This window comes from Lemur catta, chromosome 22 (genome assembly GCF_020740605.2).
Source record: "Lemur catta isolate mLemCat1 chromosome 22, mLemCat1.pri, whole genome shotgun sequence".
NCBI classification, from domain to species: domain Eukaryota; kingdom Metazoa; phylum Chordata; class Mammalia; order Primates; family Lemuridae; genus Lemur; species Lemur catta.
Window position 1 is genome coordinate 3,796,200 of NC_059149.1, and position 5,751 is coordinate 3,801,950.

Genomic DNA, 5,751 nt, shown 5'->3' on the forward strand with positions numbered 1-5,751 from the left:
TTCAGAAAAAGTACCATTTCTACCTGAAAAAAAAAAAAACTATAACAGTTGACATAGATAATATTCAGAATAAATATTTTAATTTCCCTATTTATTTCTGTACAGTACCCTTTCCCATATTTTACCCTGTATTTATCATAAAGGGAAAGCATAATATTTTATGTTAAAATATTTTCTTTGACCTCAAATAAAGTTATTTAAAATAAATTAAAATGTGCTCGTGAGCCTATTGTGCTAGTCCCTGTCACCCCCGTCCTAGCTTATTCCAGCTGCTGCCACAAAACCCATGAACCGGGGGCTTATGAGCAAATGAAATTCGTTCTCTCCCAGGTCGGAGGCTGACAGGTCCAAGGGGCACCAGCAGGCTCGCTGTCTGATGAGGACCCCTTTCCTGATTCGTCCATGGCCCTTTCTCTTTGTGTCCCCACGTGCTAGAAGGCAGCTCTCTGGGGTCTTCTATGTGGGCCCTCATCCCATTCAAGAGGGCTCTGCCCTTAGGAACGAATCATTCCCTAAAGGTCCCATCTTCTATTGATATTACCATGACACTGCAGGTTAGGATTTCAACGTAAGAAATGGGGGGACCTGGGCCTTCTGACCATAGCACCCCCGTGTGGCATCCTGAGATGGAGGGGGAGCCAGAGGGGAATGGGCAGGGAGGGTTTGGGCCTAGGAGGGGGGAGGAGGAGGAGGAAGGGGAATGTGAGCTGAACAACAGGTGATTCTCTTCCCTGGCCCCTGCATGGCAGCCCGTCTCTCTAGGTCACCCCTGGATCCCACTCTCTGCTCACAGCTCACCCTGGCCCCTCCCCCTGCAGCCTCTGTCTTCCCACAAGAGCAGCATCTCACCACTCCTCCTTTCCCTGATTCTGGGGACTCTTCCACGGGGACTCCCCAGGCTTAGGGCACATTCTACATGATGCACAGAACTGTCCCTTTGCACCACCCACCTCCCCAGACCCCCACTGGCCACACCCTTACCTTGTGGTTCTGGAGAGTCCAAAGCACAAGAATGTCCCCCATGAAAGGGACATGCAGCCTGGAGCCCTTGAGGTCACGCCGTCCCACTGCTGAGCCTGACTCCAGCCGCAGATGTATTGGTTTATATTCTGGAGATGAGAAATCTGACATGGGTCTCACTGCACTAAAATCAAAGTGTCAGCAGGGCTGTGTTGCTTTCTGGAAGCTCTGCAGGGGGATTCTGTTTTCTTGCCTTGAATTTGGGTACCAAAAATGCCTGCCTTTGCACAAGATGGAGAAACATTTTCCATATGGCTTTTTTAAAAAATCATTTCCTGTCAATCAGCTGGAGGTGTAATAGGCATTCGGCGTGTGCTGGTTGTCACTGTGAAGAGTTTCCCCTGAGGACGTGTGTTCTTACAGTCCCAGCTTAAAGCACAGATAGAACCTGGACATTCTAGTGTATCCCTCAGTACACAAACGTTTGGAGATATCCCGTGCATCAATCTCTCTGACAGATGCGGGATAATAGTTTGTGCTTCAAGACAAGAACCAAATTGTTATGGAGCTGGTGGAAAAGAGTCACGTGCTTCAGGAGCAAATAGAAAAACTGACATCTTACCATGAAGATCAGAAAGGCTGACTGTCATTTGCTCTCCAATTTGTCATGGACTTAGACCATACAAAACCCGGCTGGCCAGTCCAGGGCTCCATTTTGCATCTGCTCACGTGTCTGGAGAGGTGCTCGGTAGGAGCTTAGAACTCTGTGATGTCTGTGATGTCATCAACCACAGCGATAACAACTGCAATAGTTAGATTGGCTTGACTCATTTATTCATCAAAAGTTATTGGTAAAAAAAACCCAAAAACCAAACAGAACCGCCTCCCCCCAAAGTCATCCAGAGTCTCCAAACTTCTTCCTCCCACTCTGATCCTCCTCCCCTGTGCGCTCCCCTCTCTTGGATCCTCTTGGGCTCCCAATGGTCATTCGGAAATGAAATCTCAGGCCAAACCACAAAGTCAGGAGGCCCGCACACGGGTTATTATTGCACATTAATGATCTAAAACCAGACACACCCACACACAGTCACTGATAAGTGGATTTTCAATGCGCTTAATTTATCTACACAATTTACCTCCTTGTAAAGGAAACCCGTATACACTGGTGGAGGGAATGTAAAGTAGTACAGCCACTATGGAAAGCACAACGGAGATTTCTCAAAAAACTAAAAATGGAATTATCATTTGATCCAGCAATGTCACTACTGGGTACCTCCCCACAGGAAAAGGAATCAATGTGTCATAGGGACGCCTGCTCGCGCACGCTTATTGCAGCGCTGTTCACAGCAGCGAGGACATGGAACCAACCTAAGTGTCCGTCAGTGAATGAATGGATGGAGAAAATGTGGTGTGTGTGTACACAACACAATACTACTCAGTCATAAAGAGAAGGAAATCATGTCATTTGCAGCAACATGGATGGAACTGGAAGTCATTATCTTAAGTGAAATAAGCCAGGCACAAAAAGACAAATATTATGTGTTCTCACTTATAGGCGGGAGATAAAAATTTTGAATACCTGGAGGTAGTGAGTAGAAAAATAGATAACAGACTCCAAGCGTTGGAGGGGGATGGGGAAGGATGAAGAGAAGTGAGTTAAAGGGTACTAACGTACAGTAAGATAGAAGGCATAAATTCAGTGTTTGATGGCAGATTAGGATGACTGTACTCAACAAAAGTGTACTGTCCTTGGATGACACACACCCTGAATACCCTGACTGGACTATTACATGTTATGTACATGTCACAAAATTTCTCATGTACCCCATAACTTTGAACAAATAAAAAACCTACCTTCTTTGTCACTTTATTTCAGTCTAAGGGGTGGGAATGAGAGCAGGGTCATTATGTGAGTAGTTCTTACTTTTGTGACAACCCTGAATAATTTTTATGGTGGGCCCCATGTGCCCAAGTGCCCACCCAAAGTTAGACAGTCCACTGCGGCCTGGCCACATGGTTAATTGGCCCATATCTCTGATTCAGCCCCCCTTTCTTTACCCTTGCCCCTTGTCTAAATCGCCTGACCTTCACCCCCAAAACTGATGAGGTCCTGCTGAAAGCCAAGTGTTTCTATTTCAAAGTGGAAAAAGTTAAAGGTGATCAATCATTAATTAGGCTAATAATTATTTAGGTAAAACAATACAAATGTTCCTTATGAAAATGTTGGTAGAGAAGACTAGGGAAAAGAGCGAGTTGATAGGTGGAGAAAATATTTTGGTAAACACTGTACTATCTGAAATTTATGAACCACCTTTGCTTATGGGGCATGAAAAACATTTCATCCATTGCCCTAACCTGCCTAAATCTTCTTTCAACCAAGCTGTGATATAAATGAATGAATGAATGCATCATCCCTTCTAACCCCACACGACACATGCTGGGCATGTATAGGATCGGTTGCTATTATCCTTATATAGTGGAGAGAGAAACAAAGAGACTAATTTGCTAAGGGACTTTGCCTGAGGAGGTGGCAGAACCATTACTCCTTGAGGATATTTTTTCAGCCTTAATTTCCCCTCTCCCTTTCTGCTCCTGTACGGAGAGGATACAGAAGAGCCCCTTACAACCCCCAGTAGGGGGTTAGTGCTGGTTCAGTTGCCTATTTCTGAATAACAAGCCACCCCAACGTGTAGTGGCTTCGAGCAGCAGCATTTATTCCTTCTTGTGCTCCTGTGGGTAGACCAGGCTCTGCCAGGCAGTTCTTTTGCCCCATGTGTACGTGTGTGGTTGAGGGATGTGCAGCGGGGAGTCTGACTCTGGGGGACCCTTTGTAGGCTTCCACCTTTAGATCTCCCTGTCTGGGGCTCCGTGCCTGTGCACCCCCATCTTCAGCAGTCTAGGCTGACTTTCCTTGCAGCGTGGAGACTAGCCAGACCTCACCGGGGAGCGTGCCAAGAGAGACAGCTCCGGTGTGCGAGGGCTTCCCAAGCCTCTGTTTGCATCCCACTTGGTAATGTCCGTGGGGCAAAGCAAGCCCAGAGACAATGTTTGCGGGTGGGGGAAGGCGTTGCACGGGTGCATGAGCACGGGGAGGTGGTTTGCTTGGGGCCTGCCGACTAGATTAATGTGAGACCGGGAGGTGGGGGCTGTTAGGGCTGACACAGTCCATTGCTCGTGTCTATTTTGGGTAAAGAGAGGTGGAGCACGTACACTATTGTGTAGGTGGAGAACACAACCGGTTTAGCAGCCAGGGATGCTGGTGGTAAAACGTACAGTAGTGGCAGTAACCTACACTATTTTTGCCAGTGTCTGACTATGCACAGGGTGAGGCAAGATGTTGCCTAGACTCTCCGCTGGGTCTTGCTGCGCTGGGGAGGGAGGGCGCTTACACTGAGGGGAATGGTGCCTGCTCATGCACAGAGGCAGCCGGCTGAGCTAGAGGCTGGATGTCCCTTTGATGGCAGACTTATGTTGTTTCCCCCTGTTCGCTTTTCTAGCAAAATTAACAGAATTCAGGCTGCATTTGGACAATGGGAACAATGTAGAGCACAGGGTACAGGAGGCCATTTTTAAAACCTTGTGTTAAATTTATTACGATTATCAGCGTGGCCCTCAGCAGCGGTGTTCCAGCAGAACCGCAGCTCCTCTGAGCCACTTCCCAAAGCACCAGAATGGGTTCCCAGAATGTGATTTCATCCCCACTCTGTCCCTCTCCCTCCCCAAAGGCATTTTCCTGGGTAGTTGTGCCCCAGGATCCCATAAGACACTCTCTGATTTTGACTTCCATTGTTCTTCTGACATGCACTGTCTGTCCATACTTTTGAGACATTTCCTTTTCTCTTGCATACAATTTGTGATATGCCCACATCTGGGGTTTCAACGAGGGTGGTTGCTCTAGGGCAGCGTGTGTTGGCAATGCCACCAGGAGGGGCTGCATGGCGCAGAGCAAAGAGGACCGCCCGGCATCACCAGGGTCCCAGGAACCCTGAATCCTCACCCTGCCTTTGCCAGGACCCGCTGTGCACATTTAGAGGATGAGTTTAATTTCTCTGGCTTTGAATTTTTTCATCCTCACCAGGAGCTGAAACCAAGAAATCTCTACTGTCTCTTCTCTATAATTTTAAGATAATCAAAATTCTCTTCACTGTTGGTTGACCTTTACCGGCTTAGGATTTTTTATTTTAACCAAATTCAATACGAGGTTAAGAAATTCATAGTTCTCACCAAACTCCAATAAAGAAAGTTATGTCTTGAGACCACTGGGCTGGGCGTGAGTCTGGAGGCCCGACCTGGGCGAGCCCATGTCCTCCTGGCCAGCGGCCCGTCAGCAGCGTCCGCGCAGAGACGAGGAAAGAAGAGGCAGCTCTGGTGCCTAAGAGCGTGGCAGGCCAGGTCCATCGCAAATAAAGGGTTTCCAGGAGGATACAAAACCTCTCACTTCCTGACACACGGGCAGTTCAGTGAGTGAAATCCTTGCTAATCCAAACCCTGTTAATGTGGAAAAGAAATTAAAAAAGAAAGGAGAGAAGAGAAATGAAGATGATCAAATAGTACAAAACAGAGAAAATAATGAAGCTGATTAAAGTGAGTTTGTGCCACGAGAGTTTGTTGGTTTTTATCTGTATCAAGAAAAGATTTTATTATGCCGCTGTGTGTGCATGTGATGGTCACTGCACAGAATTCTTGCCTCCCAGGGACTCACCCTGCTGCTCCTGGAAAGTCACCTAGAGACAAGAATGTGCTTCTCCTTGCAGCGGGAGCTCTGCTGCCGCTTCCCAGTTTAATCAGTTT